At 29.9% G+C, this 8,566-nt stretch overlaps 9 non-coding genes across 9 annotated transcripts; all 9 read left to right on the top strand.

Moving 5' to 3' along the window:
* Nucleotides 1-1,516: 1,516 nt before the first annotated feature.
* Nucleotides 1,517-1,588, top strand: TRNAF-GAA. The gene has a single exon. It is a non-coding gene; the product is annotated as a tRNA-Phe (tRNA).
* A 92-nt stretch (nucleotides 1,589-1,680) lies between these two features.
* TRNAE-UUC lies at nucleotides 1,681-1,752 on the top strand. Its single transcript has one exon. It is a non-coding gene; the product is annotated as a tRNA-Glu (tRNA).
* A 1,174-nt stretch (nucleotides 1,753-2,926) lies between these two features.
* TRNAF-GAA lies at nucleotides 2,927-2,999 on the top strand. Its single transcript has one exon. It is a non-coding gene; the product is annotated as a tRNA-Phe (tRNA).
* A 91-nt stretch (nucleotides 3,000-3,090) lies between these two features.
* TRNAE-UUC lies at nucleotides 3,091-3,162 on the top strand. Its single transcript has one exon. It is a non-coding gene; the product is annotated as a tRNA-Glu (tRNA).
* Nucleotides 3,163-4,317: 1,155 nt separating this feature from the next.
* Nucleotides 4,318-4,389, top strand: TRNAE-UUC. Its single transcript has one exon. It is a non-coding gene; the product is annotated as a tRNA-Glu (tRNA).
* A 1,169-nt stretch (nucleotides 4,390-5,558) lies between these two features.
* On the top strand, nucleotides 5,559-5,631 carry TRNAF-GAA. The gene has a single exon. It is a non-coding gene; the product is annotated as a tRNA-Phe (tRNA).
* Nucleotides 5,632-5,724: 93 nt separating this feature from the next.
* TRNAE-UUC lies at nucleotides 5,725-5,796 on the top strand. The gene has a single exon. It is a non-coding gene; the product is annotated as a tRNA-Glu (tRNA).
* A 1,103-nt stretch (nucleotides 5,797-6,899) lies between these two features.
* TRNAF-GAA lies at nucleotides 6,900-6,972 on the top strand. The gene has a single exon. It is a non-coding gene; the product is annotated as a tRNA-Phe (tRNA).
* A 1,202-nt stretch (nucleotides 6,973-8,174) lies between these two features.
* Nucleotides 8,175-8,246, top strand: TRNAF-GAA. The gene has a single exon. It is a non-coding gene; the product is annotated as a tRNA-Phe (tRNA).
* Nucleotides 8,247-8,566: the final 320 nt, after the last annotated feature.

Below are 8,566 nucleotides of genomic sequence, written 5' to 3'. Positions count from 1 at the left end.
AGAGGTGTTATTAAAGGAATGGCTTTGGCTTGTGGCAACAATTGAATCATGCACAAGAGATGTTTGGTGTAGTGTAATGAAATCGGTTTGTTTCTCATGAACGTAATCATCGTGGCTATGTTTTAACTTTTAATCAGAGTTTGAAGACGCAATAATGACTATGCGAAGCAATATGTAACATAATAACTTATGGTTAGAAAAAGCTAAAAGTTCGTTTATTAAGAATGTAAAGTTTCTATGAGATGCGGGGATAGCAGTTGGAGAGCGTCAGACTGAAGATCTGAAGGTCACGTGTTCGATCCACGTTCACCGCAACTTAGTTTTGATGCTTTTAAAATGTAAACCATACAATTATAAGTTAATAATTTTCAATAGATGATTTTCAACAGATGATCCATGGAAGTGTTCCGTTGTCGTCCAGCGGTTAGGATATCTGGCTTTCACAGGAGACCGGGTTCAATTCTCGCAACGGAAGATTTCCTATCTTTGAATTTAGAGAAGATTTGTAGTGCAAAGTATGGTGTAATGTATTTGTTTAGAGGTCTCGGGTTTATGTGTGATATAGTAATAATATACATGACCTATGATGAATTACTTACCTACAATAGTGTCTTAATGAGTATGCAATATTAATTTAATGAACTTGTAATAACGTTTCGGACGAGATATATGACTTTTTTATAATATCTTTATAAACTTGTAAATTTACTTAATGCATTGTAAATAGTAATTAAAAGAACCTACAATTAGGGTTGGGAATTTCAATTTATAGTTCGGGTTCTTTTTTTTTCTTAGTTTGATTTATATTTTTTTAGTTTTGAAAAGACGAAACCATTCTATTTAACATTGTAGTTTAGTTTGGTTCGGTCAATTTGAGAACATTAACATTCTCTAGTTTTTTAGCGCAATTAATTAATTAATTAATTTTTATTAATTTAAAATTTAAAATCCAATCAACACGTCAACGATGCATATTTAAAATTCCTCAATCAATAATGAGTCCGAACAAAGAAACAACACTACATATTAAAAATCCAATGTCCAAACATAACATAAAACTTAATTCCAATTACAATATACCAATCTAAGTGTATAATATAAATAAAATATCGGGATCTAGAGAATTGAGAATTTAGTAATTAGTAATTAATATATATACTCGGGTAATTTTCCAAATATAAAAACATTTTGTTATAGTTAGATACATAGATATGAACAAAGGAAATGTCATAGTTTTTTATGCTTACATTAGACTTTATAACAATTATAGAGGTGTTATTAAAGGTGATTGGCTTTGGCTTGTGGCAACGATTGAATCATGCACAAGAGATGTTTGGTGTAGTGTAATGAAATCGGTTTGTTTCTCATGAACGTAATCATCGTGGCTATGTTTTAACTTTTAATCAGAGTTTGAAGACGCAATAATGACTATGCGAAGCAATATGTGGAACATAATAACTTATGGTTAGAAAAAGCTAAAAGTTCGTTTATTAAGAATGTAAAGTTTCTATGAGATGCGGGGATAGTTCAGTTGGAGAGCGTCAGACTGAAGATCTGAAGGTCACGTGTTCGATCCACGTTCACCGCAATTTAGTTTTGATGCTTTTAAAATGTAAACCATACAATTATAAGTTAATAATTTTCAATAGATGATTTTCAACAGATGATCCATGGAAGCGTTCCGTTGTCGTCCAGCGGTTAGGATATCTGGCTTTCACCCAGGAGACCCGGGTTCAATTCCCGGCAACGGAAGATTTCCTATCTTTGAATTTAGAGAAGATTTGTAGTGCAAAGTATGGTGTAATGTATTTGTTTAGAGGTCTCGGGTTTATGTGTGATATAGTAATAATATACATGACCTATGATGAATTACTGTACCTACAATAGTGTCAATATTAACTGTGAATAGTAATATACATGACCTATGATGACTTACTGTACCTACGTCTTAAGTATGCAATATTAATTTAATGAACTTGTAATAACGTTTCGGACGAGAATATATGACTTTTTTTTTTTTCAAAGGACTTGCAATAGTGACTTAATCAACTAGCAATAGTAATTTAAAGAACATGGAATAATATCTATATAAACTTGTAAATTTACTTAATGGCATTGTAATAATAGTAATTAAAATAACCTACAATTAGGGGTGGGAATTTCAATTTATAGTTCGGGTTCTTTTTTTTTTTTTTTTTTCTATGTTTCATTTATATTTTTTAGTTTTGAAAAGACGAAACCATTCTATTTAACATTGTAGTTTAGTTTGGTTCGGTCAATTTGAGAACATTAACATTCTCTAGTTTTTTAGCGCAATTAATTAATTAATTAATTTTATTAATTTAAAATTTAAAATCCAATCAACACGTCAACGATGCATATTTAAAATTCCTCAATCAATAATGAGTCCGAACAAAGAAACAACACTACATAATTAAAAATCCAATGTCCAAACATAACATAAAACTTAATTCCAATTACAATATACCAATCTAAGTGTATAATATATAAATAAAATATCGGGATCTAGAGAATTGAGAATTTAGTAATTAGTAATTAATATATATACTCGGGTAATTTTCCAAATATAAAAACATTTAGTTATAGTTAGATACATAGATATGAACAAAGGAAATGTCATAGTTTTTTATGCTTACATTAGACTTTTATAACAATTATAGAGGTGTTATTAAAGATGAATGGCTTTGGCTTGTGACAACAATTGAATCATGCACAAGAGATGTTTGGTGTAGTGTAATGAAATCGGTTTGTTTCTCATGAACGTAATCATCGTGGCTATGTTTTAACTTTTAATCAGAGTTTGAAGACGCAATAATGACTATGCGAAGCAATATGTAAAACATAATAACTTATGGTTAGAAAAAGCTAAAAGTTCGTTTATTAAGAATGTAAAGTTTTATGAGATGCGGGGATAGCTCAGTTGGGAGAGCGTCAGACTGAAGATCTGAAGGTCACGTGTTCGATCCACGTTCACCGCAACTTAGTTTTGATGCTTTTAAAATGTAAACCATACAATTATAAGTTAATAATTTTCAATAGATGATTTCAACAGATGATCCATGGAAGCGTTCCGTTGTCGTCCAGCGGTTAGGATATCTGGCTTTCACCCAGGAGACCCGGGTTCAATTCCCGGCAACGGAAGCTTTCCTATCTTTGAATTTAGAGAAGATTTGTAGTGCAAAGTATGGTGTAATGTATTTGTTTAAGGTCTCGGGTTTATGTGTGATATAGTAATAATATACATGACCTATGATGAATTACTGTTCACAATAGTGTTTTTAATGAACTTGTAATAACGTTTCGGACGAGAATATATTACTTTTTTTTCAAAGGACTTGCAATAGTGACTTAATCAACTAGCAATAGTAATTTAAAGAACATGAATAATATCTTTATAAACTTGTAAATTTACTTAATGGCATTGTAATAATAGTTATTAAAAGAACCTACAATTAGGGGTGGAATTTCAATTTATAGTTCGGGTTCTTTTTTTTTTTTTGATTTATATTTTTTTAGTTTTGAAAAGACGAAACCATTCTATTTAACATTGTAGTTTAGTTTGGTTCGGTCAATTTGAGAACATTAACATTCTCAAGTTTTTTAGTGCAATTAATTAATTAATTAATTTTTATTAATTTAAAATTTAAAATCCAATCAACATGTCAACGATGCATATTTAAAATTCCTCAATCAATAATGAGTCCGAACAAAAACAACACTACATAATTAAAAATCCAATGTCCAAACATAACATAAAACTTAATTCAAATTACAATATACCAATCTAAGTGTATAATAGAAATAAAATATCGGGATCTAGAGAATTGAGAATTTAGTAATTAGTAATTAATATATATACTCGGGTAATTTTCCAAATATAAAAACATTTAGTTATAGTTAGATACATAGATATGAACAAAGGAAATGTCATAGTTTTTTATGCTTACATTAGACTTTATAACAATTATAGAGGTGTTATTAAAGATGAATGGCTTTGGCTTGTGACAACAATTGAATCATGCACAAGAGATGTTTGGTGTAGTGTAATGAAATCGGTTTGTTTCTCATGAACGTAATCATCGTGGCTATGTTTTAACTTTTAATCAGAGTTTGAAGACGCAATAATGACTATGCGAAGCAATATGTAAAACATAATAACTTATGGTTAGAAAAAGCTAAAAGTTCGTTTATTAAGAATGTAAAGTTTCTATGAGATGCGGGATAGCTCAGTTGGAGAGACAATTATAATTAATAATTTTCAATAGATGATTTTCAACAGATGATCCATGGAAGCGTTCCGTTGTCGTCCAGCGGTTAGGATATCTGGCTTTCACCCAGGAGACCCGGGTTCAATTCCCGGCAACGAAGATTTCCTATCTTTGAATTTAGAGAAGATTTGTGCAAAGTATGGTGTAATGTATTTGTTTAGAGGTCTCGGGTTTATGTGTGATAGTAAATATACATGACCTATGATGAATTACTGTACGTGTATGCAATATTATTTAATGAACTGTGATATAGTAATAATATACATGACCTATGATGACTTACTGTACCTACAATAGTGTCTTAATGAGTATGCAATATTAATTTAATGAACTTGTAATAACGTTTCGGACGAGAATATATGACTTTTTTTTTCAAAGGACTTGCAATAGTGACTTAATCAACTAGCAATAGTAATTTAAAGAACATGGAATAATATCTATATAAACTTGTAAATTTACTTAATGGCATTGTAATAATAGTAATTAAAAGAACCTACAATTAGGGGTGGGAATTTCAATTTATAGTTCGGTTCTTTTTTTTTTTTCTCTGTTTCATTTATATATTTTTGTTTTGAAAAGACGAAACCATTCTATTTAACATTGTAGTTTAGTTTGGTTCGGTCAATTTGAGAACATTAACATTCTCTAGTTTTTTAGCGCAATTAATTAATTAATTAATTTTTATTAATTTAAAATTTAAAATCAATCAACACGTCAACGATGCATATTTAAAATTCCTCAATCAATAATGAGTCCGAACAAAGAAACAACACTACATAATTAAAAATCAATGTCCAAACATAACATAAAACTTAATTCCAATTACAATATACCAATCTAAGTGTATAATATAAATAAAATATCGGATCTAGAGAATTGAGAATTTAGTAATTAGTAATTAATATATATACTCGGGTAATTTTCCAAATATAAAAACATTTTGTTATAGTTAGATACATAGATATGAACAAAGGAAATGTCATAGTTTTTTATGCTTACATTAGACTTTATAACAATTATAGAGGTGTTATTAAAGGTGATTGGCTTTGGCTTGTGGCAACGATTGAATCATGCACAAGAGATGTTTGGTGTAGTGTAATGAAATCGGTTTGTTTCTCAATGAACGTAATCATCGTGGCTATGTTTTAACTTTTAATCAGAGTTTGAAGACGCAATAATGACTATGCGAAGCAATGTGTGGAACATAATAACTTATGGTTAGAAAAAGCTAAAAGTTCGTTTATTAAGAATGTAAAGTTTTTATGAGATGCGGGGATAGCTCAGTTGGGAGAGCGGTAGACTGAAGATCTGAAGGTCACGTGTTCGATCCATGTTCACCGCAACTTAGTTTTGATGCTTTTAAAAATGTAAACCATACAATTATAAGTTAATAATTTTCAATAGATGATTTTCAACAGATGATCCATGGAAGTGTTCCGTTGTCGTCCAGCGGTTAGGATATCTGGCTTTCACCCAGGAGACCCGGGTTCAATTCCCCGCAACGGAAGCTTTCCTATCTTTGAATTTAGAGAAGATTTGTAGTGCAAAGTGTGGTATAATGTATTTGTTTAGAGGTCTCGGGTTTATGTGTGATATAGTAATAATATACATGACCTATGATGACTTACTGTACCTACAATAGTGTCTTAATGAGTATGCAATATTAATTTAATGAACTTGTAATAACGTTTCGGACGAGAATATATGACTTTTTTTTTTCAAAGGACTTGCAATAGTGACTTAATCAACTAGCAATTGTAATTTAAAGAACATGGAATAATATCTTTATAAACTTGTAAATTTACTTAATGGCATTGTAATAATAGTTATTAAAAGAACCTACAATTAGGGGTGGGAATTTCAATTTATAGTTCGGGTTTTTTTTTTTCTTTTTTATTTATATTTTTTAGTTTTGAAAAGACGAAACCATTCTATTTAACATTGTAGTTTAGTTTGGTTCGGTCAATTTGAGAACATTAACATTCTCAAGTTTTTTAGTGCAATTAATTAATTAATTAATTTTTATTAATTTAAAATTTAAAATCCAATCAACACGTCAACGATGCATATTTAAAATTCCTCAATCAATAATGAGTCCGAACAAAGAAACAACACTACATAATTAAAAATCCAATGTCCAAACATAACATAAAACTTAATTCCAATTACAATATACAATCTAAGTGTATAATATAAATAAAATATCGAGATCTAGAGAATTGAGAATTTAGTAATTAGTAATTAATATATACTCTCGGGTAATTTTCCAAATATAAAAACATTTAGTTATAGTTAGATACATAGATATGAAGAAAGGAAATGTCATAGTTTTTTATGCTTACATTAGACTTTATAACAATTATAGAGGTGTTATTAAAGATGAATGGCTTTGGCTTGTGACAACAATTGAATCATGCACAAGAGATGTTTGGTGTAATGTAATGAAATCGGTTTGTTTCTCATGAACGTAATCATCGTGGCTATGTTTTAACTTTTAATCAGAGTTTGAAGACGCAATAATGACTATGCGAAGCAATATGTAAAAATAATAACTTATGGTTAGAAAAAGCTAAAAGTTCGTTTATTAAGAATGTAAAGTTTCTATGAGATGCGGGGATAACGCAGTTGGGAGAGCGTCAGACTGAAGATCTGAAGGTCACGTGTTCGATCCACGTTCACCGCAACTTAGTTTTGATGCTTTTAAAATGTAAACCATACAATTATAAGTTAATAATTTTCAATAGATGATTTTCAAGATGATCCATGGAAGTGTTCCGTTGTCGTCCTGCGGTTAGGATATCTGGCTTTCACTCAGGAGACCAGGGTTCAATTCCGGCAACGGAAGATTTCTATCTTTGAATTTAGAAGATTTGTGCAAAGTATGGTGTAATGTATTTGTTTAGAGGTCTCGGGTTTATGTGTGATATAGTAATAATATACATGACCTATGATGAATTATTGTACCTACAACAGTGTCTTAACGAGTATGCAATATTAATTTAATGAACTTGTAATAACGTTTCGGACGAGAATTATGACTTTTTTATAATATCTTTATAAACTTGTAAATTTACTTAATGCATTGTAACAATAGTAATTAAAAGAACCTACAATTAGGGTTGGGAATTTCAATTTATAGTTCGGGTTCTTTTTTTTTTCTTAGTTTGATTTATATTTTTTTAGTTTTGAAAAGACGAAACCATTCTATTAACATTGTAGTTTAGTTTGGTTCGGTCAATTTGAGAACATTAACATTCTCTAGTTTTTTAGCGCAATTAATTAATAAATTAATTTTTATTAATTTAAAATTTAAAATCCAATCAACACGTCAACGATGCATATTTTAAAATTCCTCAATCAATAATGAGTCCGAACAAAGAAACAACACTACATAATTAAAAATCCAATGTCCAAACATAACATAAAACTTAATTCCAATTACAATATACAAATCTAAGTGTATAATATAAATAAAATATCGGGATCTAGAGAATTGAGAATTTAGTAATTAGTAATTAATATATATACTCGGGTAATTTTCCAAATATAAAAACATTTTGTTATAGTTAGATACATAGATATGAACAAAGGAAATGTCATAGTTTTTTATGCTTACATTAGACTTTATAACAATTATAGAGGTGTTATTAAAGGTGATTGGCTTTGGCTTGTGGCAACGATTGAATCATGCACAAGAGATGTTTGGTGTAGTGTAATGAAATCGGTTTGTTTCTCATGAACGTAATCATCGTGGCTATGTTTTAACTTTTAATCAGAGTTTGAAGACGCAATAATGACTATGCGAAGCAATATGTGGAACATAATAACTTATGGTTAGAAAAAGCTAAAAGTTCGTTTATTAAGAATGTAAAGTTTCTATGAGATGCGGGGATAGTTCAGTTGGAGAGCGTCAGACTGAAGATCTGAAGGTCATGTGTTCGATCCACGTTCACCGCAATTTAGTTTTGATGCTTTTAAAATGTAAACCATACAATTATAAGTTATAATTTTCAATAGATAATTTTCAACAGATGATCCATGGAAGCGTTCCGTTGTCGTCCAGCGGTTAGGATATCTGGCTTTCACCCAGGAGACCGGTTCAATTCCGGCAACGGAAGATTTCCTATCTTTGAATTTAGAGAAGATTTGTAGTGCAAAGTATGGTGTAATGTATTTGTTTAGAGGTCTCGGTTTATGTGTGATATAGTAATAATATACATGACCTATGATAGTAATAATATACATGACCTATGATGACTTACTGTACCTACAATAGT

Source organism: Ipomoea nil, unplaced genomic scaffold (genome assembly GCF_001879475.1).
Source record: "Ipomoea nil cultivar Tokyo-kokei standard unplaced genomic scaffold, Asagao_1.1 scaffold2076, whole genome shotgun sequence".
Classification (NCBI taxonomy): Eukaryota; Viridiplantae; Streptophyta; class Magnoliopsida; order Solanales; family Convolvulaceae; genus Ipomoea; species Ipomoea nil.
Note: the sequence above shows the minus strand (reverse complement) of the source record. Positions and strands in the feature narration are given on the sequence as shown.